The sequence below is a fragment of the Podarcis vaucheri genome (assembly GCF_965113315.1).
Source record: "Podarcis vaucheri genome assembly, chromosome: 13".
Lineage (NCBI taxonomy): Eukaryota > Metazoa > Chordata > Lepidosauria > Squamata > Lacertidae > Podarcis > Podarcis vaucheri.
The window spans coordinates 29,091,079-29,118,304 of record NC_138751.1 but is presented as its reverse complement, the minus strand read 5'-3'; the positions used below and the strand labels follow the sequence as shown (position 1 = coordinate 29,118,304).

The 27,226-nt window shown below is 46.1% G+C and overlaps 1 long non-coding RNA gene across 1 annotated transcript in view; it reads right to left on the bottom strand.

Annotated features, from left to right (window-relative positions):
• The window catches only part of LOC309517866, a 67,428-nt gene that overhangs the window by 1,013 nt on the left and 39,189 nt on the right, over positions 1-27,226 (bottom strand). The window lies entirely within an intron of this gene.

The window sequence follows — 27,226 nt, the reverse complement described above, 5'->3', positions numbered from 1 at the left end:
GATTTGGCTGCTTGTAAGCCCAATGGGCACCAATTACATTTGGAAGAGCACCACGGAAAGGTGGGAGTAGCAAGAAGAACGCTAAAGGTCTCAGTCCATGAAAGATCAAGTGGGGTTTGACTCATCTGTGCTTCCTGCTCCTCGGCCCACCTATCCAGGATACACACAGATGAGAAACCCTGGAATGGCTTCCTGAAGCAAACTGATGGCTCTGGTTCTTTGTGGCATTGGGTCTGGTCTGTTGCAGGTCTCATACTGTGGAGCCCTCTGTTACAGACACAGGTATCCACATACCTACATGCAAATAACAAAAGCCAGTTCCCAGCATTCCATGACACTCTTTGTCCAAGATTGGAACCCCAGATGGAGAAATGCAAATAGGGGTGAGCTGCATTCTCAGTGCTGGGGTCGTCAAGGGCAGGAAACAGGTTCCACTCTTTCCCCCTTGACGCTAAGGCTGTGCACACATTATGGGCCTAACAATTATTATTATTATTATTATTATTATTATTATTATTATTATTATTATTAAAATTTGTATACCACCCTTCATTCAAAAGGTGGTTCACAAGAAACAGCTAGGTTGCTCTTTTTCTTATTTGGATTGAAGTCGGTTTGGGCTGCGTGTGGAATGCATCAGAACACAATATTGCATGACAGACTTCCACTGGTCCTGCGACTTTCCCCCAGGAAAAGCTGCTCTTTGTCGCTGAACTGGAGCAAAGTTCAGCTGGGTTTTCTGCGAATTGACGTTTGCTCCGATTCAGCACTAAAGAGCGGATTTTCCCTAGAGAAAGCATGGGACAAGCTGAAAACCGCTCAGGCCAATGCTTTTCAGGTATGGGACAAGAAGAAGTGTGGATGAGCCCGTGGCCTTGTTTTTTTAGTCTGGGCTGAACTAGAAGCTGAAGAGAAACACAAGAAGCCTGACTTGCATTGTGTGTTGAACACAACGCTATGGCTTTGGGGGTCCCTCTAGAAACCTAACAGAGGAAGCAAGATCTGTTGGAGTGCAAATGCTGCTAGACCTTCCATTCTAGGGCCAGGTTGTATATATGTGTAAATAAAGCCATTTATCCTAAAGATACCACAGTCTCCTCTCTAGTGACCTTTATTCCAAGGAAATTAAATCATGGGTAAGCACTGGAACCCCTGGAGTCTCTCACCACTCTGAGACTGGGATGCATGCAACCATATCAATTTCTACTATGTCAGACTTTGTCCATCTAGTTCAGTATTTTCTACTCTAGCAGTGGCTCAGCCTGGGGTCTTGTGCAGGGAAATTCCATGTCATGTGCTACCTGATCTTTTAAACTGGAGATGGGCATGGAACCTTCTTGATGCAGAACTCAGTTCTACTACTGAGTGATAACCTCCCACACGGGCTATTGGTTCTCCAAACTTCATGCCGCAACCTCAGCTCCACTTTCCTGCACCCCCTACCTCCTTTCCACTTCCAACTCTGCTCTTACTCAACCAGCCTCCTGAACTCTCTGCTCACTTCTCTTCCTACCTCCCTTCCAACCCAATTGCTCGGCCCAAACATCCTGACTACCTCACACCCCGTCCTTTATCCTTCTCTCCTTTTCAGTGAGATAGCACACAGCCCCTCTGGTCCCTCAGTCCTGTGTGAGTTTGCCTGCAATAAACGACCAAATGTTCACGTTGCTTACAGAGCCTGCAGTGTTGAGCAGCACCCCATCACTGAACCTTGCCCTCTCCCCATGCAATTTGAATGTTTGTGAATATTCAGGGTCATCTCAACAACTCAGCTGTTGGCTACATAAATGTGCACAGAGACAAGCAACACTTGCCAGTTTTGAATGGTGAATATTTTCACCCAAATATGTGATATTCATAGATTTCGTTCTTTGGAGAGCTGGACCCTCTTAATGCTTTCATCTTTTCCTGGCTCCTCGCAAGCTTTGTCCCTGCCCTATCCTTCCCCTCTGTTCCTTGTTGACAAAAGGGCACAGACTGCCATCGGTAGCTTATTTCTTGTTTGTGTGTGTGTTTGTGTGTGTGTGAAACCCAGGAGGTGACTAAACCCGTTTCCTGTTCTAAGCTCCCTGAATATCTCTGGAGCTTCCATTGCAAAGTTAACATCTGTTATTTCAGCTGTAATCCCATTAATATGGCAACAATCTCGTCAAGCACTGAGAGAGCACAGAAAAATAAGACGTGTGTGTGTGTTGGGTGCACACTATATTTGCCCTCACATACAGGCAGACGGAACCAGTTTTACAAGATCCCAATCCCCTCCCCATCTTACGCTTACTTCAGCACCCTCACTGGATTGATTTTGCACATAATCTTCTGAATGTATTCAGGGAGATCTACAGATCTGCATGAGCTGTGCCAACAAACTGCAGAGGCCATCCCATAAATCAGGCTCTTTCTACTTTCATTTGAAGTTTCTAGATCTCATGGGATGAATGAAGTGGGAGGAATTTGAAATTACACGATCAGTTTCGCTTTTTACTGCAAGCTAGGAAGGGATGGATGAAACACACTAGAACACACTCCCCCCCCCCAAAAAAAAACTGCTCAAAATTTCTCTTCAGAATATACCACAGATATTCCCATGATATTCAGATATCTGTCGAAGCTGATACTTGAACAAATGCTTGAATAACTGACATACACTAGCAGTATGTGATTCTGATAAAGGTTTCTTATTTGATATTTGACAGCATGAGTGCTGGATTTATACTGGAGAGACCCAGTTTTCACTCAGATATGAAACTGAATTTGGCATGGATCAGACAACCATCTCACCATGGATTAGGTGACAGAGAATGAATAATGGAGAGTCTTCAACTTACACATTCTCTTCCCCACGTCTCCCCCTTTGCACCCGAGAAGAGGGAAACAAAACCTTCTCCTTTCACTTTAGAACACAGCTCAGCCAAATGGCACCAGAGGCTTCATTGCCACAATGAAAATAGACAGCTTCTGTAAGTGAGTCAAGCTGTATACTGCTAGAATAGACAAAACAAAACTTATTTAGAAATGGCCACCAGTAAGTATAGTGGAGAGGATCCCTTACTCACTCTGGAACATAATGACAGGGCTTCTCCTCTGGGCTGGTTCAAGTATGTATATACTTTCCTCAGCAGATGTGTGTACGACCAAGGTAGGACATGCATTTGTAAATGAGACATCACAGATGTAGTACCATAGAGAAAAGTTTTTATTATTGAAAGCTGCCTCGAGTTTGTTTTTGGAATGACACTGAGGGTTATTGTTCATACTGGGGGAGTTAATCCTCTTTAGTTAAAATAAAAAAACAAATATATGTTTAAAACTAAATCTCTAAGCTCTAAGGTAGCTGAAATGCTAGACTCTCCAATAAAGTCAGGTACACAGTTGGCTGCCAGTTATCAACAGCAGTTGCACTGAGTGGCAAGAAATCAAATGGTGGACATGTCAACGTGTGGAGGGAAACCTTAAACATGTAACACAGTTTCCAAAAACAGACCAGAGGTAATAGTACGTCACCCGTTTGGTTGGAAGTCACCCAGAGTGGCTGAGGAAGCCCAGCCAGATGGGCGGGGTATAAATAAATTATTATTATTATTATTATTATTATTATTATTATTATTATTATCCAGCAGAGCTTTACTTGTGCTGAATGAGTGTAATGGTCACAAATCCAAATACAGTCAGGATTGGCACAGTCCATAAGAAATCCAGTTGCAGCACTTACAAAAACTAATAAACTTATAACAAGACTTAACCTTAACGCTAAGCATACTATGTATAGAACACCACAACAGAAGGAAGAGAGATAGAAAGAGAAAGTAAAACCCAGGCTCCTTCTGGCCTATATTTATAGTCAGCATGACCTTAATTGAAAGAAAGAGAACTAGTTCAAATCAGCTTTTCAGAAGGTATAACCCAAACAATCATGACCCTTCTGCCTGCTTCTCTCACACAGAGGAGCTTCTAGTAGCTTCTAGAATCCTCTTGTATTAATCAGAACAGGAAAGATATTCACACATCAGATCAATACTTTCTGCACTAAGAAATGCAAACTGACAGGACAGGCACTTGCCAACCCGCCCTCTGAGCATGCACAAAATACACCCATTGCCCTTTTTCTAGGAAATGTCATCCCTTTGATTTCCCGGGGGCTGTAGCAAAGGCCTCAGACAATTGCTTCAACATGAAGAACATAAATGGCGATGGTCAGCAATCTGAGCCAGTTCAACCCTCTACTTCCAAACCAAAAAAGGTCAGCTGAATTAGCTCTGACCCCCCGGTCCATTCAATTCGGTATCACCCATCATGCATTAAAGCAGAGGCCAGCTGTGTGCCAGATGTCCAAAGAGGGACACTGAGCCCACCCATAGCACAACAGCAGATGTTGGTCCTCCGTGATAGTCTCATCTGTTCTAATCCCTTAAGATTGGCTTAAACCTCAAATCGGTTTTTAATTAATTATTTTAAAACTGTTATATCAACAGCATTCATTATTCCAGCTTGGGAGGTGGTGGTGCTGAAGGATAAAGTCCACATATCAGATGTAGCTGGGGGATGAGAGGAAGACAAGGAATGGTCAAGTGTACCATTTCTCTCCCCCCAACTCCAAAGGCCAAGATCTGTGCATGCACCAGAGTGTTCATGTGCATGTGGGTCACACAGATCCAGTTTCCCCATGGTTTCCTTTGGTACGCATTCATCCGTACATTGGACTTTCAACTGAACTCTGCCTCAATCCCAATGTTTCTCTGTCCCACACTGTTTAATATCATCATTTACTTACTGCTTTTATATCCCACCTTTGTATCCAAGGAGCTTAGGGTGGCCTACATGGTTCTATTTTTCTAGAAAGAGAGGTGCTGGAACTCACCATGAACACCTCCCTCGTTCTCTTCGAATGGCAACGCTGCCCACCTGAGAGGTGCTGGAACTGAGTTTTGCAGTGAGTTCTGGCCAAAAAAAAGCCCCGGTTCTCCCCACCTCATTTAACATCTACAGGCTGAGTGGCAGTGATTGGTCCAAGGTCACCCAGGGAGCGTCATGGCCAAGTGGGGATTCAGACCCTGGTCTCCTAGGTCTTAGTCCAACACTCTAGCCATCACAGCACATGCCATCATCCCCCTGCAGTCTGAAGTTTGACAGCCTGGACACAAGTAGCCCTGGTGCACCTCCAGATTGTGTGTGTATATACATGCACACGGACACTTATATGTCTTGCAGGTCTGCAGGTCATTATCACAATATATTTAATTAATTAATTAATTTCTATACTGCCCTATAGGGATGTGGGTGGCACTGTAGGTTAAACCATAGAGCCTAGGACTTGCTGATCAGAAGGTCGGCGGTTTGAATCCCCACAACAGGGTGAGCTCCCGTTGCTCGGTCCCTGCTCCTGCCAACCTAGCAGTTTGAAAGCAGTTTGAAAGCGTTTCCGTGCGCTGCTCTTGTTCGCCAGAAGCGGCTTAGTCATGCTGGCCACATGATCCGGAAGCTGTACGCCGGCTCCCTCGGCCAATAAAGCGAGACGAGCGCCGCAACCCCAGAGTCGGCCACGACTGGACCTAATGATCAGGGGTCCCTTTACCTTTAGCTTTATACCGCCCTATACCTGAAGCTCTCAGAGTGGTTCATAATAGTACATTGGTTCTGGATTTATACTGGACAGTCCACACCTTGTTCTGCTTTAGTTGCTCTGCAATCTTTTCCCCATGTAACTGCATTATTTCCTCCTGGAGGGAAACACTTGTGCTATATAGTGCAACAAAAGCGGGAACAACCAAACCCAACATTTGTGGTATAAACAGTTGCAGGATTTCAGCAGGGCACTCACCGCTTGGAAACAGAGGAGTAGTAGTCCAACCTGAAACTTTTGCAGGCTCAAACAGTGTTGAAAGCAAGGTCGCGCACAACCAACCCAGCACAAATTATCATGGATGTCTTGCCCCCCACCGGAAAATTTCTGGAGGGGTGCCTTCTCAGGGAGAAGTGGGTCAGACTGACTAAGCCAAAGCCCTAGAAAGCAGAATTCACCCAGGAAGAAAGCAAGAGGCGACTCAGTCCTTTTGCCTGCTCCTAATTAAACTCCACAGGACTATAAATCTTTCTGCCAGCCCCCATAACCCCCACCATAAAGTCATTGAAAGAGAAACATATACAACTTTCAAATAATTACATTAACCTGGCTTCCCCTTTGATTACTGCAGCAATTAAGCCTATTTAAAGTTAGAGTCGGTCAGATTAGTCCAGGGGATGCAATACGATCCTGGCCCCCTCCCCGCAAAAAGAGCAAATGAACTCCTGCCAAATTAATCACATTTCCCGCTCCAAACAGATGTGACAATAATCCTAATTCTGATCCTTTTTGGTGGCAGGAATCTGGAGCTAGGCACCCAGAGACACCACTGCATCGGGCAGATGTCACGAAAGGCTGGCGGATGGGCGGGGTAGGGGAAAATCAGGTGACTTTCTCTGATGGGTTTTAGGAGGATACCATTCCTGCAAGAAAGGCTCACACCCAATGAAGAAAAAGGAACTTCAAAATAGCCTTCCTTAACGTTCCATGTTCAAAGCCATGTAAGCTAGTTGAAGTCAGTCTCTTACAGGCCTCGTGAACAGTGCCAGGGGTCTTGGAACACCACTGATTAAACTTATTTTCTTCAGCAAAACCCAGTGTCTGGCTTGACAGAGGACAGTTTTCTATCTGAGGGGCCGACAGAGCAAAGTCCTCTGTTTGAAGGGCCGGTGGGGCAGAAGGCAAGGAGGACAGCAGTACTGGAGCCCATGGCCAATGACAATGTGAAGCTGCCTCTCACCTGTTGGCAGCACCTGGTTTACCCGAGGAGGTTTACCTGGTGACACTCTCCTCCTCGATGGTGAGCCGTGATGTGTTTCTATAACAGTAATTATCACAGAAACTGGTGTATGCAAAACGTATGCTAATCTGTGTCCTCTTTTGGCCTTTCTTTCGGCAAATCCTTTCTTCCGCTTTGGGTGATGTGGCTAGCAGCGTTGTCAAAACCAGGGCTGCATTGTAAAAATCACAGGCGGTGCCCGAGACCAGGCCACTGATGGTGTCTGAGGGCAGCCACATGTGACACCTTCCCTGTCTGGAAGCACCCCAAGGAACAACACCTGTTCCAACTTACCCATTCCCTGTTCCCAAACGCATATGTCCTGCAAATAATTTCCGGCCAATCAGTATGAATTCTGTGCCCTTGCTTGGTTTTCTACCAACAGTGCATGCTTTGAACTAGAATGTTAGAAGACTCTTTTTTATTATTTTTTTTAAAAGGTCAAAGTCTAGACTCTCTTGTGGCTTGCAGAATCACCCTGCCATGCCACCTTTTGACTTAACTGTTGAGCATCTGAATGAATCGTCTGGAGCCTTGGTCTGATTGCAGGCAAAGGCCAGCCCCATAGCTAGAGATTTTATTTATCTGCCTGTTGCATTTATACCCCACTGTTTGTCCTCCAAAGGAGCTCAAGTTGGACTGCATGGTTCTCCCTGCCCCCATTTAATCCCCACAACAACCCTGTGAAGTAGATTAGGCTGAGAGGCATGCGGCAAGTATTGAGAGGGAAGTAGCTGGCGTTGGGTTAAGGCAGTCAATATGGCGGCCTAGGCTGTAGGTACACAGAAGGTCTTATAGCTTTATAGTCAGAAGTGGCGTGGGATTGGCTCCCTGAAATCACCTGATTCCATGGGCCAAGAGGATTATGGGCTTTGGTGTTAATGCTCTTGACTAGGGCTGCCTGCATTTCTAGGTCAGTGGCTCCAGTTGCATAGGAAGCAGAGAATTGGGTGCCCAATGGACAGGACTTTTAGCTGACATCTCCTTGCGCCTGACACAACCTCAAGAGCAGGGCATCTTTCAGACATCATGTCCGCAACCAGCTCTGACACGGAAGTCCCTGTTTGTGAGCTGAGGTGGTGACGTTGTGCCAGCCCAGAGTGCCCTTGGAATTTTATGCGTATTGAATTTGAACACCCACCTGCCCCCCCCAATAAAGGCCAGGAAGGAGCCCTGCTGGCGATAGTGTGCAGAACACAATGTATGCAGAGTTCTCTGCACACACCATTAGCCATCACACAGCTGCCTCTGTTGTGTGGTACTGGCAGCTTAGCAGAAACAAAACAAAACAAAATGAAACCTAAAAAAAGCCAGATTAGAAGGATATCCGTTCAGGTATTTGCAAGCAAATGCTAGGAGGAAGAACTCGCTTGAAATTTGCGTCTGCAAAAATTCAGCTCCATTCTATCCCTAAAGCCAGTCATTCAATACCGACAAAAAATGGGGGGGGGGGAGAGAGAGAGAGCAAGCTATCTTTTTATGATCCTTGGTTTCAAACCACATTTTATTGTATTTCTGGGCTCTATACACACACAGGAAAATGAGGCTGGCTAATGTACTCACCCATACAAGAGGCCTTTGACTGCTACCAGATATGATTAGGAATTCCTGATTATTTTCTGGCCCTCCACTGCATAAATCTCTCATTCCTCAAATGCAGCCCAAAATGACCAAGGTTCAAGCCCAGTAGCTTTTCAGTGCTGGGGCTTCTGCCGAGCTGAAAGTCATTGACAGGGGAGTCCTTCTTCCTAACAGAGGGTTAATTAGGTCTGTGGGAAATGCACTCTGCACATGCTTTGAAACCCTCTTTTCCTTACGATTACTTCATATTGCATTTTTCAGACCCAGAGCTGGCTCCATTGGATGGCAAGGTAGGTCAAAGGGCTCATCTCTCCAACTCTGAATGCTCAGGGAGGTCAGAAAAAGCAGGAGAGAATTTGGAGAGAGTCCACTGAGAATATCTCATCCTCAGCTCCACAAAACTGTGAATCTGGCACTCGTGTGGCACAAACAATGGCATGTAAGGAAGCTTGACATGGGCATATCAAGTCAGTGCTTATTCTGGGCGCTCAAATGGACATCAAACCTGTAGGAAAAAAATGAAGCAAAATCCTGACGAATCCAATTTCACAAAGCTGGCCTCCTTCCACTCAGACTGCCGACTCCTCGAGGGCAAATTGCTGAGTAGACAGGGAGGTTGTATGAATTTTCAGAAGGCCTGGGAGGTCTCAATCTGTTATCATTGTGTTGCGGTTGGAGATTTCCTCTTTGGGAAGCTTCATCTTCCAAGCAACCTTGGAGAATCTCTTTTGGCTGATTCTTCTCCTTCCTTCCCTTTCCTCCACGCACCCCAAAATCACAAACTGCTTCTTGCCCACCCTGCCCCATTTTTAGAAGTATTGTTCAGTGAAGAATGCTTGGTGGTTACAAGAGGGAAGGTTCTCTGACACCCACCCCAATTATTCAAATAAACACAACTGGTGAGGTGCTGGGGGGACGAGGCAGAAGAACCCTACCAGGCAATTTCTTAGAGAAAGCAGTTACAAAAAGATTAGGAAAGAGGAGGGAGGAGAGAAAAAGACGGGGGGGGGGGAGAGAGAGAGAATAAAAGGTTATTCACATCTTTCAAAGGTACCTTAGGGAGCATTTGCCGCAAATGTCTATTGGCGCTTTTTTATTAAAGTTGCCAAAAAAATTGTGTTAGCTAATGGATTCTTAATTCTGTCGGAAAATGGGCGCAGGAAAATTATGCTATTCATCTTGTATTGGTTCGAAATCACATCTGACATCTAATCGATCATGGTGCGCAACATTAACTCTTTGGATTGGGACCAACTTTCTCTCTTCTCTCCCCACCCCACCTCCTCCTCCTCCCCACCTCCTTGCTGTGTGCTCCCCTCCGTCTCTCTTTGTGTGCTATGTGAAAGCCTCTCAGTTTAACTGCTTCACTGCTGCTGTTTTGCACCCACCCAAAGGTTCTTTTTAAAAAGTTTTTTAATTAAAAAAAAACCCTGGTATGTGCCTTGTGCTGTGTTTGTGTGCGCTCGCTCGTTCCGCAGTATTATTTTCATTCCTCGTTTGCCGACAGATTGTGATGTTGCGTTATCATCAATTCTCCCCCTCCACCCCTTTTTGATGCACGTTTGAACTTCTATCTTCCTCCTCATCAATGCTCCCCCTTTGACCTTTACTTGACCTTGTGCCCTCCATTCTTCCGTACAAGGAGAGACAACAGAGAAAACAGACTGGCATCCTTCCTTGAACAGGATGCTAGCTTTGTTTCCCACCCCCCTCCAATTCCACGACCATAAAATCCCTACCCCAGCAAGAGGCACTGCTCTTCTCTCTGTTAAATAATTATTTTCAGGGCTTTTTCAGCTGGAATTCGCTGGTGCTCAGTTCCGGCACCTCTCAGGTGAGCACCGTTGCCATTATAAAAGAACAAGGGGTGTTCTGGGGAGTTCTGGCACCTCTTTATCTAGAAAGTAGCTGCTATTATTATTATTCTTATTATTATTCTTATTATTATTTTTATTACTTCTATACCTAAATAATGTACATTTTATCTTAAGCATCTTGCACTGTGTGCCACATTCACATTCAAGATAGCTTTAAAAAACTTAGTTGTACTTCAACAAACCTCTTGTCCTCTCAGTCAGAGTCTTCCGCCCTCCTTTTCAATGGATGCACTGAAGAGGCAACTGTAGTCTAGATAAGAGATGGATTAGAGAAACATATCCAATATTTCCCTTGCATCTTTATATCATACCCAAATATATGTATGTTACATTATTAGAAGTAAAGGAAAGAAAGGGGAACAAAGACATATTTTGCTATGCTAGTTTGTTAAAATCTTTGAAAGGGCAGATCCAATTGCATCTGGGGACTAGTCATTCAGCATTCTAATTTACTATAGGATTTGGGGCAATTCGCAGGGGTCAATAACTAAGAAGACCCAATCAATGGATTGGGAAGCAAGAGCATCCCTTTACTGAGCTAGGGGAGACAAACATGCCTTGGTTTACCCCCTCCTAAAGATTTATTTCTTTATATTTTCTTGGTGTCCAAATAGCAACTCCCAGTGAAGTAAAGATTGTGATTAGAAACCAGATTGTGGACAACTCTCTGCCCTTTACTGCTACCCTCAAATTTGCCACCTGAGGTGGTTGGTCTCACTTTACCCAATGGCAGGATTGGCCCTGTGATCATCATATGTTACATCACAAAATTATTGGGTGTGGCCTCTGAGTCACATGATTCAGCTGCCTTGCTGAAGTTAAGCAGAAGGATAGGACTGGTGCTGTCTTGAACGGTAGGAGTATTGAAGAAAGGCAGGAGTATTGAAGTATTTAATTAATTACAACTGCAATATATAATAGCTGCCCATGACCCAGAACCACAGTCCACATGACAATCACAACAGCAATAAATATCCTGTCTCTTGGGGTGGGTAAATAACCTTCCCACCCCCCCGCCACAAATTACTTTGGTTTGTGCGAAATGTGCTATGTTTGCAACAGAAGCAGAGCATCGTCAGAAGGCCTGTAGAAAAAAATCCAATGCTTTGCACAGTAAATGGATTGTGGAGAAATGATCATTGGGTCTTCTCTCTCCCAAAGAAATCTGATCCTGGAATGGTTGCTCTGAAATCTCTTTGTAAAAGGTGAAGCAAAACAAATTCGCTATGCAAAAATATCCCCCCTCTAAGGTTTTTGCATTTCCCTAATGAGCATTGGTGGTTGGTGGCTACTAGTTATTGCCCAGATCTCTCCAGGTGAGGTGGGCGCTGAGAGGAGAAACAGCCTGGGCAGTTGGAATGCAGCCAGCAAAGAAGACAGAAGTCGTGTGTGTGTGTGTGTGTGTGTGTGTGTGTGTGTGTGTGTGTGTGAATGCATGCTGCAGCTGGCTGGCAGGAAGGAGCCATTACTCTGAGGGCATGGTGTTTGCTTTTAGGGGGAAACGAATGGTACCTGAAGATTAGCCATGTCTGCCTGCACGCTTCCCTGCTTCCTTATGTGCAGCCTGCATATTTGTAAATAAACAGATGGCATGAAAATGCCATTTAATCCCTGGTATTTTCTTCTCCCAAGGTAACTGACCAGGTAAGAAAACACCTTTCCCCCTCAACCCCAAAACTTCCCATTGCTCGACAAAAGCAGGGCGTGCAAAACAAGATGAAAGCAGCAGCAGCAGCAGCAGCCAGTGGGTAGAGTAGAATAGTTTCTAAAAGGCACAGCTGCTCAGCATCCAAAGGGACCAGAGCTGCCATTACCATTGTGTGCAGCCCATTCATCTGGCATCCACGCAAAGGAGGTGAGAGAATCCTCTCCCGCAATCTGGAGGGGGTGATGATGGTGCATTTTCAGCCCTCCGATCTAAACCCAGATTCAGCCGCTTCTGGACACCGTTTTCATGGTCACACCAAGGCTGCGATCCTACAAGTACATTGTACCTAGGAAGAAGTCTCATGGATCTCAGTGGGGCTTGCTTCTGAGTAGGCACAGAACCACAGAATTGCAGAGTCGGAAGGGACCACGAGGGTCATCCCTGACATGCTTAGGATGAGCACCGCAAGTGTCTTCCTCTCTTCTCCTCCATTCCCCCCTCCTTTGCAAGATGTCTCTTGCAGTGTGTGCATGTAGTGCAATGGGGGGGGGCGGCGGTTTGAGGTGGCAAAATAAATAAATAAAGGGAGGCCTTATGGTGCCCGCCGATCTGAACTCCGAGGTGCCTAAAGGCAAATGTTAATGCAACAGCAACTCTGAGAAGAAGAAATCTAAATGAGTGAAGAGGGGCAGCTACAGCCATATGTCAGGAAGGCTCAGGATGCATTGGGGGGGAGTGGGAGTGGGGAGTGGGGGGGTGGGCTCTGACTTCCGCCAACCAAGCTGGGCTTCGTCGCCATGGCAGAGCACTACGGGAGCCAGCCTTTGACAGAAACAGATACACGTGGCTCAGTGACAGTGGTGGCTGGTTCGTTTGAGCAAGTGGGGCACACCGCCTCACCCACCTTAGTCAGCCCTCGGCCAGCCCCCTCACCTGCTCTGCCCTTTTCCCATCATCCAATCCAGAGGATGACACACAGACTCTCCAGGTGTCCCTGTTCTCCAGGGACAGTCCCAGATTTAAAGAAGCCGTTCCCGTTTCTGATTCAATCCTGGAACGTGCCGCTATTCCTTAAAGGTAAAGGGACCCCTGACCATTAGGTCCAGTCGTGACCGACTCTGGGGTTGCGGCGCTCATCTCGCTTTATTGGCCGAGGGAGCCGGCGTACAGCTTCCAGGTCATGTGGCCAGCATGACTAAGCCACTTCTGGCGAACCAGAGCAGCGCACGGAAACGGCGTTTACTTCCCCGCCTATTTATTTACTTGCACTTTGACGTGCTTTTGAACTGCTAGGTTGGCAGGAGCAGGAACCAAGCAACGGGAGCTCACCCCGTCATGGGGATTTGAACCGCCGACCTTCTGATCGGCAAGTCCTAGGCTCTGTGGTTTAACCCACAGCACCACCCGCGTCTCCCACTATTCCTTAGGATGCCCCTATTTTCATGAGAGAAACGTTGGAGGGTATGGAGGACCCCCAAGCCAAGGAGATAAGTAACTGTACAACATTTAGAAGATACCTGAAGGCAGCCCTAGATAGAAAGGTTAAAAAAAAAAAGTTTAAAGTTTTGTTATGTTTTCATATATGCAGGAAGCCACCCAGAGTGGCTGGGGCAATCCAGTCAGATGGGCGGGGTATAAATAAATCAATAACAACAAAAATATTCAACAGGTGCAACTTTGACTGCTAAGGTGAAGGGAAATGACACCTATTGAATTTCTTCTAAACACACAGCTGTCAAAGGCACAAGAGCCTCTAGGAGGGTTGTGGTTCCCTGGTCACAATTAATTTTCTGAATGATCTCAGAAACCATTCATTCATTACTCAGGTGTGAGCTCTGAGGGCAGTTCACTGAATTCCGCCAGATATCTGCCAGGGGCTCACCCACGCAATCCTTCAGCACACCTGTTTGCTTTTGCAACGGGGATTTTAAAAATAACAACTCCAGTCACAGACTCTCAATGGTTGACTTAGGAACACCTGCTTTTAAAAATAAATAAATAAACCAGTCAAAGCCATAGCAGTTGAAACCAGTGGGTGCTGTGAGTATCTTTTCGGATACTTACAAGGAAAGTTCTGCCAGCTTGCCAATTCTATTGCACTGGAGGAGGAAGAGGACTGACAATAGGAAATCACATTATTAGCACTATGCAAACATCATTTGTGGAACTCAAAACCACAAGAAATAGTGACGAGGACCAGTGGTTTACACTCCTTTCACGGGGATTAGGCCAATTCATGCAGCATAAGGCAATTGGCAGCTATTCACCATGCAGAACTTCCAGGTTTAGGTTAAGACAGTCTCCTTTTGAATACCAGTCACTGTGGCTCAGATTGTGTGTGGTCTTCATGCCCTGCCTATGAGCCTCACAGAAGCATCTGCTTGGGCACTGTGGAAAGCAGGATGCTGGGCGAGACGAACCTTTGGTCTGATCCAGCAGGCCTCTCGAGTTCTCCAGACCAGGAGAAGCAGAATGAATAATGCAAGGCAAAATGTGTGCTTGAGCTGCATAATTTATAACGGTGGCAGAATCCCGCGTTTCTCGAAGCAGAGTTTGGGTTACCTCGATTCATGGTTCAGGTGGCTGACCCAGCTCACAACTGCTCTCAGTCCTATCTGAACCCCATAGGGATGAGCGCTGGCCCACAGGTGGGCTTCACATAGCCAGGTGAAAAAGAGGGCAGGGCTCCTGCACTTTGAGTGCTCATGCAGTAGAGGGCGCTTTAGCAAGAGCAGCATGTTGCAGAAGACTTAACTTGCTGCAAATTCTCTCTTCTGCACAAGGCTTAAAGGGGTCCTTGCTTGCTTTTGCATCCGAATGGCAACAGTGATTTCACAGAACCGTAGAGTAATTAGCAATATTTGTTGCATTGCCCCACCAACCTCAGTCTGCCTTCAGCCAGCTTCCACCTGCCTCCCTTTCTACTCACAGCCAACCCCGAGGGCAGGGGCGTCCTCCTCCTCAGTCCCTGTGGAAGTCAGCAGGGAGGAGGATAGAGATGGAACTCGAATGAGTTGGCCCCGCCTGTCATTGGCTCTGGCTCCCCCTACTGTTCGCCTCCCTGCCTTCTGCCCTACCAGGGCGCCAGCTACCTCTGACTTGGAATCAACTTGGAATGTTCCCTTCTCCCAGAAGGCACAAATGGTATTGAAAGCACAATAACTGCCCTGATAGCATCACAAGCACAAAGCATGACTGGTGTCTGGTGTGGTCCAAAGAGTGGGAAATCCCACATTATTATTATTTTTTAAAAATTAAGTGCGGAAGTACCCTAATCCCGCTTATCTGACAGAAATGCCCATTGGATTCAATGGGACATGGTTAGAATGGCATCCTACGTAATGAAGACACTGATGGGACTTACTTCTGAGTGGACACACATATGAATGCTTGCTTAGGCAGACACACGCTTACCTCGGAGTAAGCTCTATTGCAAACCATCACTTTTGAAAAGAAAAGCATAGGACTGCAGTGTTAATGAGTTGGGGATAATAGAAAAGGAATTGAAGACATGGAATTTATTGCTGGGAGTGAGTGGGTAGGAAACATAGCAAACCACCCAAACCACAACATGTATAACCAATCCCAAGAGTCATCGAAAGGGCAGTGCTTTCAGCAGTCAGACACCTGCTCAAGAGGAATGGTCTGAATGGCAGCAGAGCTCAGTCTCACGTGATGTCTCTGGAGTGGGCAGTCCAGGAAGTAGGTAGCTCCAGGGTCATGGTAGAACTCTTTGCAAGTCCTTGGCTGTGCATTCACTGCCAGTGCTGGGTGTTTAATCCGTGTTCACACAGAATGCATATGTATGCTGTACTTTGTCATAAAATACAGTTGTACCTTGGATCCTGAACACCTTGGTACTCATCCGTTTTGGCTCCCAAATGCCGCAAACCCAGAAGTGACTGTTCCGGTTTCCGAACATTCTTTTGGAACCTGAACGTCTGACGGGGCTTCTTGCAGCCAATCAGAAGCTGTGCCTTGGTTTCCAAACATTTTGGAAGTCGAATGGACTTCCAAAATGCATTCCGTTCGACTTCCGATGTACCACTGTACTACTGTTTGAAGTGTTGTTTCTCAAGTTAGCTTCACACTGATTGGAGTTCTTAAGCCATTTCTAATTTGTCTCTGGCCAAGGTGTGAGCACCTTCGCATGGGTGGGGTGGGGAAAAAGGCACCCCCTCCTGTTAACGCCCCCCTCCCGAGGAGTGTGCACAACCATATATGAATCTGATACTAAACAAAGCCATGCAAAGTGAAAAGCTTAACACACACCTGAACCCCAGAGCAGTTTGGCTTGCTAACATATTACAGTGACAACATATTGTAACTTTGATTCTAAACCCAGCCGTTTAGAAGTTAGTTTTGCTGGTTTCTTGGGGATCTATTTTCAAAGAAGCCTGGATAGCTCAGTTGGTTAGAATGTGATGCGGAGAACGCCAAGGTTGCAGGTTCGATCCCCGTATCGGACGGCTGTATGTTCCTGCCTTACAGTGTTTTGGACTAAAGAATCCTCAGGGTCCCTTCCAACTGTACAATTCTATGATTCTATAACCCTCACATCTGAATGAACCCTGTGTTTATAAGCCACTATGGCAGGACTTTCCTCTTAAAGCATGGTCAAGGTTATTGTATGACTAGAAGTCAAAATCAAGCAATTAAAAAAAAACAACACCCAAAAAATCTATTTAGAGTTCCCTAATCACATTTTCAGTGCAGTAGCGTGTTAGCAGCAAAAACAACAGGACCCCAAGGCACTTTGAAGACCAGAAGCCATAAGTGTTTAATCAAGATTAAAAATTCTCTGCTCCCAGACCAAATAAAGATATTGACATCTTTTGCATAAGAAAACAGTATTTTTAAATTTCAAAACACACACAGAGAGAGAGAAAACTAGTTTTCATTAAAATCAGTCTGGGGCAGGGTTGCCAGCTGACCGTAAAGAAATGTGCAGGCCTGCTTCTGTTCCTTTCAACAATAATTGGAGCGACAGTAACCAGCAGTTGTTCTTTGCAATTTGGAGACAAAATATCCTCACCTGCGTTAATATCTGCAAGTCAAACTGCTTTTAAAGGCACCCTCCTCTTTCTCTTCATCCAATAATAAAACAAGTAACATTTTTAAAAGTGCTGCACACATATTAAAATATCAGGCCGTTCCTGCCCACAGGCTTGCAATCTAATAGAAATAAGGGATTTTCTGGGCTGGCTATTGCATCTTTAAGGGCAGTGTGATATGCACCAACACAACAAGCAGGTTTAGCTGCGTGCACAAGAAAAGGAAAAGTTTAATTTTAATTTGCTGCACCACATCAGGGTGCTGTTGAGAACTGCAGAGCAGGGCCTGCAAAAAAAGGTTGGCGACTGTTGCCTGGGAAGAGAGGGCACCTGGAATCTTGCTTGAGGGTTCTGTGGGGCAAACACTTGCCTGCACTTGGGTCCATTGGCCACTAGGGGGATTCAAAGATGTTTTAAAAGGGACCCTAGGGATTTAGCATTCTTATGGAAAGAGATAAGGGAGCTGCTATGCCGATCATTGCAAATATCATATGATCAGTGCTTTTTTTCTTAGAAAAAAATGTTTAGGGGTACTCTCATTTTCCTACTCATATTGAAATACTGCCCCTCAATGAGGCCAAACTTAGATTCACAAAATGTTTAGGGGTAGGCGTACCCCTGTGTCCTCCCAGAAAAAAGCACGGCATGTGATTGTAAGGCGTTCTTACTTTTAAAAGGAAAACATCCTGTTAAAATACAGAGGTACCTCAGGTTAAGTACTTAATTCGTTCCGGAGGTCTGTACTTAACGTGAAACTGTTCTTAACCTGAAGCACCACTTTAGCTAATGGGGCCTCCTGCTGCTGCCTTGCCGCCGGAGCACAATTTCTGTTCTCATCCTGAAGCAAAGTTCTTAACCTGAAGCACTATTTCTGGGTTGGCGGAGTCTGTAACCTGAAGCGTATGTAACCTGAAGCGTATGTAACCCGAGGTACCACTGTACTGCTGCTTTCACAATGAAGCTCTTTCAAAAAAAGAAAAAAGAACTTCCACTACCCTTCCCCACAGCATGGCTGAAAAACGCCAGGATTTTATGTCATAGAGGGACGCTTCAGAGAAAGAGAGATCGTGAGACAGCAGCAGTTTCATTTCTAAATTCACTTAAGTCAGATCTACAGAGACATGGTATACCCACATTTCAAAATTAATTAAAAGTTACTGTGTTAAAAAGTCAGCTTCCATGGAACAAATGTCTCCAGCCCCAGAGAATTAATGCTTCGCAGATCACTCATTGTACTAAGATCCAACGACTGCACACTGCACAGAGATGATAAACCTTTTTACCTGTATAGAACTCAGGGCAAGCTGAAGAAGGGGGAAATCCCATGTCTGATTTCTCTGTGTGTGCACGCAGACATAAATCCATATGTATACCAAACGGAAACCAGAAGGGAAGGTTTTTCCCAAGCGGGGGGAGGGAGCTTTCAAACATGTAACACCCACACCTGAAATGGTTCAGTCTGAAATCCTTTCCTATGTGATTCTCTTTCTCCTTTAAGTGCACTTCCCACGAAGTTTTCTTCTGGATATGCTCCCTACCACAGGATGTGCAGAAAACGGCAACAAAGGCCACGCTCATACCATGAATTTAAAGCCCCACAGTGCCACTTTAAACAGTTGTGGCGTCCCCCAAAGAATTCTGGGAGCTGTAGTTTGTTAAGGGTGCTGAGAGCTGTGAGGAGGCCCCTGTTCACCCCACACAGATACAATTTCCAGAGTTCCCTGTAAAGAGGGGTTGATTGTTCAACCACTCGGGGAATTCTACCTCGCTGAGGGAAATAGTCAGCTCCTAACAACTCTCAGTCAGCACCCTTAAGAAACTTGAAACCCTCAGGGTCTCTTACTATGTGTAGACTAAGGTGGTGTGTAACAGTATGCTCATGAAATGCGTTGTTTTAATATTGAAAATGGAGGCTCAGGGCCGGCCCAAACATGAGGCAGGCTGAGGTAGCTGCTTCAGACAGTAGAAGCCCTGCCACCACCATTGCCAGCAGAGAAGTGGCGGCGGCGAGATATCATGAGGTCTTGCACCAATCTCAAAAGATCTCGCTGTCACTGCTTGGTGAGGGTGGGGCAGCACTTTCACATTTTGCCTCAGGCGGTGAAATGGGATGCACCACCCCTGGCGAGGCTTTCCTGCCCCATCCTTGGTTCTCTAGCCCTAAACAACTAGCCTGCAACTGCCTCCGACGTTGCCTCTCCCTTCTCCTTGTTGCTAGAAGAGCACATCTTTATAGACTGTGATAGAGGCTTTAATTACTTAGTTTGGCAGGGCGAGAAACCTTCGCGCTGGCGAGCTACGGCTCTCTGAGCTGAGCTGGGGACGGGAGACAGACAGCCTTGAGCCCCAGCTGCATGCTTCGCCGTTGACGTAATGTTGAAGATTTTTCAAATGTGTGTGAAAAAGAGAAAATGGACCTGCGGTTTGGTGCACCTTTTTTAAAAAAAATGTCAAGAAGGGGGAAAAAGGAGGGAATCTGGCAGCTGCAGGTGTGCTTGTTCATTTGTTTAAAATATCAATGCTGTTATTGCACACACATTATTATTATTATTATTATTATTATTATTATTATTAAAGAATGAAATTGTCAAAGCTACGCTGTAGGCAGCAGTACCCAAAAACTGGACCTGGGATGGGAATTTCCCATCTTGTTCCCTAGTGAAACAATCTGGGAAGGTACAGATATGTTGATCAGGCAATGACAGAAATATCCTAGTATATTACAGAAGTGGTTTAAGTGTTCATATATGGCCCACCTGGTGAATCTAGAGGCATCACACAGCCTGCCAATCACAGACACCTGGAATCCAACATCTTCAGCAGGTAGTGTGTGAACCTCTCTGGACTGGTGTTGTCTGCAGGGTTTATTCTGCAGCACGCCATTAATGCAGTAGAATACATTAGTGGTGGATTTATAGAGGCCCGTCAACCCCACATTATAGTGGTACCTTGGTTTAAGAACAGCTTAGTTTATGAACAACTTGGATTAAGAATGCTGCAAACCCGGAAGTAGGTGTTTTGGTTTGTGAACTTTGCCTTGGAAGCAGAACATATTCCGCTTCCTGTTGAGTGTGTTCCATTTGTAAATTGAGTCCCCCACTGCTAGGGAAAGCATGCCTTGGTTTAAGAATGCTTTGGTTTAAGAACGGACTTTTGGAATGGATTAAGTTCGTAAACCAAGGTACCACTGTATTTTGCTTTATCCTGCAATTATTGCTATCTGGAGGACTGCCTGGAACTTTTGTGGCATAAAAAGTTACAGGATTTCAGCAGGAAGTTAGGGGGCATTCATTTACTGTACTGCTTGCAAACTCTGTTCTGGAAGATGCTGGGAGGTTCCCTAAACACTTCTCAAGAGGTCCCTCAAGAAAAGTATCAATAATGATGGGAAAGCAGCCAGTTTGGCTTCTCCAAGGACAGCCTTCAGGGGAGTTTGGGGTATTTCGAGGTCACACACATGGTATATTGAAGGTAGGAGAAAACTAAGTCCTCCTAGGATCTCTCCAGTTCACAAGCATTTTGTGGCAGGTAGTCAGGTGTGCCTCAGTAGACATGGTGATGTGGAACGTGTTCCCAGAAGGTGGAAAGACTGAGAAACATTGATGTGCTCTACCTATCTGCTGCCCCATTTGAGGAGTGGGGAATGGGTGGACCTCCTGATGCTGATGGTCTTCAGACTCAGCCGGCATGGCCAACAGTGAGGGATGATGGGAGTTGCAGCCAGCAGCATCTGGAAGCTCACAGGCTCCCCATCCCTGCTCCATTCCACCCTTCCAAGAAGGGATGTCCTTCTTGGCCTTAGTTGACTTGTCCCAGACTTACCTTGAGACAAGAGAGAGGCCAAACCTTTGACCATTCTCATGAGTCTTTAGCTTCCATGTTGGCCTCCTCTTTAGCCAAACCAAACCAAACCAAACCAAACCAAACCAAACCAAACCAAACCAAACCAAACCATGTTCCTCTCTTGCGGGAGAGCCATGTCCACAAAGAGGCGCCAAGGAAGATTTTGTGGAAGCTGCTGTTCCACACTTTCCCTCCTACCCCCTACCCCCCCATTGGTAGCTGCTGAGGCCCCACTGTGTGAGAGCTACTGAAGGAATCAATCATCCTAATGAAACTGCGGCCTGCCATGCGTGCCGGCTCACCGTGGGAGCACCGAGGACTGGAACCGGTGCCAGCATTTCCAGACGGTTCAGAGATGCTGGGCCCAAAGCACGCCTGAGAAGGAGGCGGCTGATGGAATATGAATAACTTTATTTGTGCCATGGCAACTGTACCTTGGCGACACTGAAATTCAGCTGGCACAGTTGTACACGGGAGTCTTTAAAGATATCGATACACGGCTTTGGAAACCAGGAGTGGAATGGGCCAGTTAGGGCCACTCAGAGAGTGTTGTACTGATAAGGCTGTTATCAAGACTGACAATCACAGTGGAGAGGAATGGCAGAAAAAGCTGGTCCATTAGGGCAAATGGGGCACCGACCTCGGCCAGCCCCCCCCCTGCCTCTGTCTTACAACCAATCAGGTGTGGCGCTGCCTTCCATTGGCTCCATCTCCACCTACTGCTGGTCTCCTCTCCTTCTATCCTACGAGATCCCATGGAGCAGCAACCACCATTGAGGAATGCTGCCCACCAAGAGGCAAACTAGCAGAGAGTCACTAGTTGCCCTGTGGCGCCCTGCCAGGTTCCAACTAGCCCTCCATGTTATTTAATATCTATCTGAAGCCGCTGGTAGATGTCATCAAGAGACTGGGAGCTAAGTGTCTGCAATAGGCAGATGGCACCCAGCAATGTCCCTCTCTCTATTCTATTTGAATTAGTAGAAGCAGTTGCATGCCCTCTGTATCAGTATCGAACTTTATTTCAGCTGCAGACCAGCATAAGATAAAATATACGGTAAAACTGAACATAGAATCATAGAATCATAGAATCATAAAGTTGGAAGAGACCACAAGGGCCATCGAGTCCAACCCCCTGCCAAGCAGGAAACACCATCAGAGCACTCCTGACATATGGTTGTCAAGCCTCTGCTTAAAGACCTCCAAAGTAGGAGACTCCACCACACTCCTTGGCAGCAAATTCCACTGTCAAACAGCTCTTACTGTCAGGAAGTTCTTCCTAATGTTTAGGTGGAATCTTCTTTCTTGTAGTTTGGATCCATTGCTCCGTGTCCGCTTCTCTGGAGCAGCAGAAAACAACCTTTCTCCCTCCTCTATGTGACATCCTTTTATATATTTGAACATGGCTATCATATCACCCCTTAACCTCCTCTTCTCCAGGCTAAACATGCCCAGCTCCCTTAGCCGTTCCTCATAAGGCATCGTTTCCAGGCCTTTGACCATTTTGGTTGCCCTCCTCTGGACACATTCCAGTTTGTCAGTGTCCTTCTTGAATTGTGGTGCCCAGAACTGGACACAGTACTCCAGGTGAGGTCTGACCAGAGCAGAATACAGTGGCACTATTACTTCCCTTGATCTAGATGCTATACTCCTATTGATGCAGCCCAGAATTGCATTGGCTTTTTTAGCTGCCGTGTCACACTGTTGGCTCAGGTCAAGTTTGTGGTCAACCAAGACTCCTAGATCCTTTTCACATGTACTGCTCTCAAGCCAGGTGTCACCCATCTTGTATTTGTGCCTCTCATTTTTTTTGCCCAAGTGCAATACTTTACATTTCTCCCTGTTAAAATTCATCTTGTTTGTTTTTGCCCAGTTCTCTAATCTGTCAAGGTCGTTTTGAAGTGTGATCCTGTCCTCTGGGGTGTTAGCCACCCCTCCCAGTTTGGTGTCATCTGCAAATTTGATCAGGATGCCCTTGAGACCATCATCCAAGTCGTTGATAAAGATGTTGAATAAGACCGGGCCCAAGACAGAACCCTGTGGCACCCCACTAGTCACTCTTCTCCAGGAGGAAGAGGAACCATTGATGAGCACCCTTTGGGTTCAGTCAGTCAGTCTGATGCTGTCCCAGTTTCTTGATCCCAGAATGTCCTGGTTTTCCCTTTTCCTTCCCCTCCATGTCTCAGAGAACAATTAAAAGTGGCGTCTCTGTGTAGATGCAAAAATGGAGTCCTGTTTATCCTGAAAATAAAATACCCGCACAAATGAAGAAAACGGTGTTGCTGGCATCCGAAGCCTTTCCTACGATTTTGAAAGAACACGTCGCCAGTCCACTTTAAATTCTTTAACTGCAATGCAAAGAGGTGCTTAGAGGCGGTGATAGGCTGGATGTGGGCCAATGAACTGCAGCGGAACCCTGAGCAGACAAAAGTATTGCATGTCCCGAGTCCTCAACTCTGGGAGGTGGGGAGACAGCATGTTTTGGGTGGGGTTGCTCTTCTTCAGAAGGAGCAGGTCTGCAGCTTGGGAGATGCTCCTGGATTCAAGACTTTTCACTGGAGGCTCAGGTGGCCTAGACAGCTAGGAGTGCCTTTTCCCAGCCCCGGCTCGTTCGCCAGCTACAACCCCTTTTGGACCGAGATGATTTGGCCACTGTACCCTATGCTTTAGCAGCTTCCAGACTGAATTATTGCAATGAGCTTTGAGTGGGGCTGGCCATGAAGACGGCTCAGAAACCGCAACGGGTCTGAAAAGGAGTGGCCAGATTACTACTGGCCGGCGTTCTCTTTAGAACCCACGCAACCCGTCTCTTAAAACAGCTGCATCGGTTGGCAGTTCGTTTCCACCCCCGTTTCAAGGTACTCATGCTAGTGTTTGAAGCCTTCAATGACTTAGGCACCCCCAAGCCTGAAAGACCACCTAGATAGCTCAGTTGGTTACAGCACAGTGCTGATCATGCCAAGGTTGCAGGTTCAAATCCCCATATGAGACAGCTGCATATTCCTGCATTGCAGGAGTTTGGACTAGATGGGTCTGTGGTTCCCTAAAAGACCATCTTGGGTGCTAAGATAATTGGATGGGGGGCCTCTTGGTTGTTTCACCACCCTCCAAAGCTCAGAGGGGGTGGCAGCAGCCCAAGAAAAGGCAGCTTCACTATACAGTTCTGGGTGAATGTTGACTACACACCTCTTTTGTTTTGGCCTTTAATACCAGACCCTCCAAGAGCCCCTATTTTCCAGGGATGTCCCTGATTTAGCGAAGCAGTCCCAGTTTCTGATTTGATCCAGGAATGTCCTGTTTTTCCTTAGGATGTCTCTATTTTCATTGAAGAAATGTTGGAAGGTATGAAGTTATCCGATCCCCAAACCATCTGAAGGCAATCCTGTATAGGGAAGTTTTTTTAATGTTTCATGTTTTATTATGTTTTTTTATATGTTGGAAGCCGCTCAGAGTGGCTGGGGCAACCCAGTAAGATGTGTGGTGTATAAATAGTAAAATTATCATCATGGAAGGGGAAGCCCCTATTTTCATAGGAGAAATGTTGAAGGGTGTGCAATACCCGAGAAGTATGTTTTTAGGACCCACCTTATTTCTGTGGTTATTAGTTGTTTTAAACTGTTTTAATTGCTTTCTCTCTCTTTTTTAGGTGTCGTAACATAACCCAGGAACTTATGGAGAAGAGTGGGAAATAAAATAAAATATTATGCACTACCGAAATCTCTGATGGTCCTGGGATAGCTCAGTCGGTAGAGCATGAGACTCTGAATCTCAAGGTCGTGAGTTTGAGCCCCATGTTGGGTAAAAGATTCCTGCATTGCACGGGGTTGGACTAGATGACCCTTGGGGTCCCTTCCAACGTCTATGATCTATTCTATGATTTTATTCATATTTATTTCCTTAGCCTCCTCCTGCTGCTACCACTGGCAGGGGGTTGCTTCCCTGCTCCTTCTCCTCCATGGCAGCAGCAGGAGGAGGAAAAGAATGCAAAGTTACACAAATGCCTGGAGATTATGCAGGTTGCAGAATTCAGTGTTTCTGTTTGTGCGGAATTTTGAAAGGAGAGGGGTTTGCAGGGCATGCATACAGTCCTGGCACTAGATATATATATATATATATATATATATATATATATATATATATATATATAGGCTGGAATTGGGCGTGCTCAGGCATCCTCCATATCTCGGCTGCAAAGCAAGATGTGTAACCGTGTGTGCTGGTTGTGCAAATGGCCGTATGGGTGTATGTGCGAGAAACAGCCCCCGCCAGCTCTCATTTCTGCCCTGCCGTCTGCCAGCCTCTTCCCACCCACCCGCCAGCACCGTCGTATTTTATGTGGCGCGACATCCTTCGGAGAACGCTCGCTCTCCGACCCCACCTGTTCCCGAGCTGCACGAAAGCCCATTAATGAAGTTGGGCTGGCCCAGGAAGGCAGCCAAATCCTCGTGTCCTCATCAAAAGAGACATCTGTCCTTATGAAGAAGTAAGAGATTCCCCCAAGGGGAAAGAGGAAAGGGAGGAAATGGGGGGGGGGGGAGAGAGAGAGAGAGAGAGAGAGAGAGAGAGAGGAGAAATTCTGCCTTTGATACCCTTGCAAAAAAAAAAAATATTTTTGTAAAAAAATCATGCATTCCATAGCAGCGCAAGAGAACCCCCTGTCCTTGCAAATGCAGACAATGGACAGAGTTCCAGGCCTTGATGCCCTTCAAACCTTGCGCCGCCTTGCACACTGCATATTGGGAAGAAATTGTTGAAAAGCGCTCCCGACTTTCTTTTATTCATGTGTTGTTTTATTGCTGGCAAAAGCTGTCAGAGGGCGACTTCTGCCAAAAAGCATCCCCAAGCATCTTGGCCTAACATACAAACGGCATGCTAATGTGGAAATTTTTAAAGAGCCTCTTTTGGTTTTTAAATCGGAATTTTAAATGAACGGCAAGGCGCAGAAGGGACCCAGTCAAACGCTAACAATAATATCGCATCTTTCTCCCTGTTCTCTCTCCCCCCCCCCCAACCCCCGGCTCATCCGACAGCTCCTTTTTCCTCCAGCAGGCAAGGAACGTGGCAAGAATTTACCACACTTTGGCCTCCTTAGGGTGGCTGCTTCTCTGTTCTGTGAGAAGGCGGTGAAGACAGAGTTGGCATGTTTGGAGGAAATGATGGTTGAGGGGTGTGGGGGTGATTCTCCAGGGCTTGATCAAAACTAGCCTGCCTCCACAGCCAAATTTGTTTTCAGTGCCAAACACCACATGCTATACAGCTGCAGTGATCCAAAGAGAGAGCTTCTGAACATGGGCAGAGTGCCTCTCACGTATCCTTGAGCCACTGCAACCAACAGCACATAGTTTCAATTTCAAGTACCAGCTTACCTACCTCCTAAATGCCAGCTTTGAAAGAGGGGCATGCAAAATATGTTGTCGCAATGCCACAGCTCCACTGAAGACAGAGATCCAAATGAAAGATGCTATACACATTCAAAGCATCACTCTCGAGTTTGAGCATCACTTTCTGACCCCTGTATCTGTTTTACAGAACTGCGGAAGAGAACAGATGCAAAATATGTTGCAATGTGATATCTGAAGTCAGGGCTGGCCCTACCATTTGGCAGAAAAGAGGCAGTTGCCTCTGGCAGCAGAAACTGGTGGGCAGGAAGCAGTGGCCAAGTGTTGGAGGGCAGAACTGTGGCTGCACTGCTACACAGCCTGTCCTGCACACACTAAGGTAATCTGCTGCCTTCAGATGCATTTAAGGATTTGGAAAATTCAGTTGCCCATCCAGAGAGCTCCTTTATTCATTGTGGGTGTGCATGTGCCATCTTGTCCTTCATCTCAGGCAACAAATTATGTGAACCACCCTGAGACATTTGGGTATAGGGCAGTATATAAATTCAATAACAAATAAACAACAACAAAAACATGTCTTGGGCCCACCCAGTCTGAAGTGAGATTTCCTGACCACCATGCTTTAGAAGTCCATTTTGTAACCTATGGATGAATGAAACGTTCTGCCTGGGATACGGATAAAGCAGCTCTTTTCTAATATTTGTTCAGAATAAATAGGACCAAAAGCAATGAGGGAAGTCTTCTATCACATCAGTCCCATATCATCAGCTAAACCAGTGTTTCCCAAACTTGGGCCTCCAGCTGTTTTTGGACTACAATTCCCATCAGCCCTGACCACAGGTCTTGCTAGCTAGGGATGATGGGAGTTGTAGTCCAAAAACAGCTGGAGACCCAAGTTTGGGAAACACTGACCTAAACCATGGTTTAGGCCAGCACTAGGAAACATCAAATGTTCCAGACTTTTAGACTACAAATCCCATCTTCCCGGACCATTGGCCAAACTGACTGGTGCTGATGGGAGTTGTAATCCAAAACATCTGGAGAGCACCAC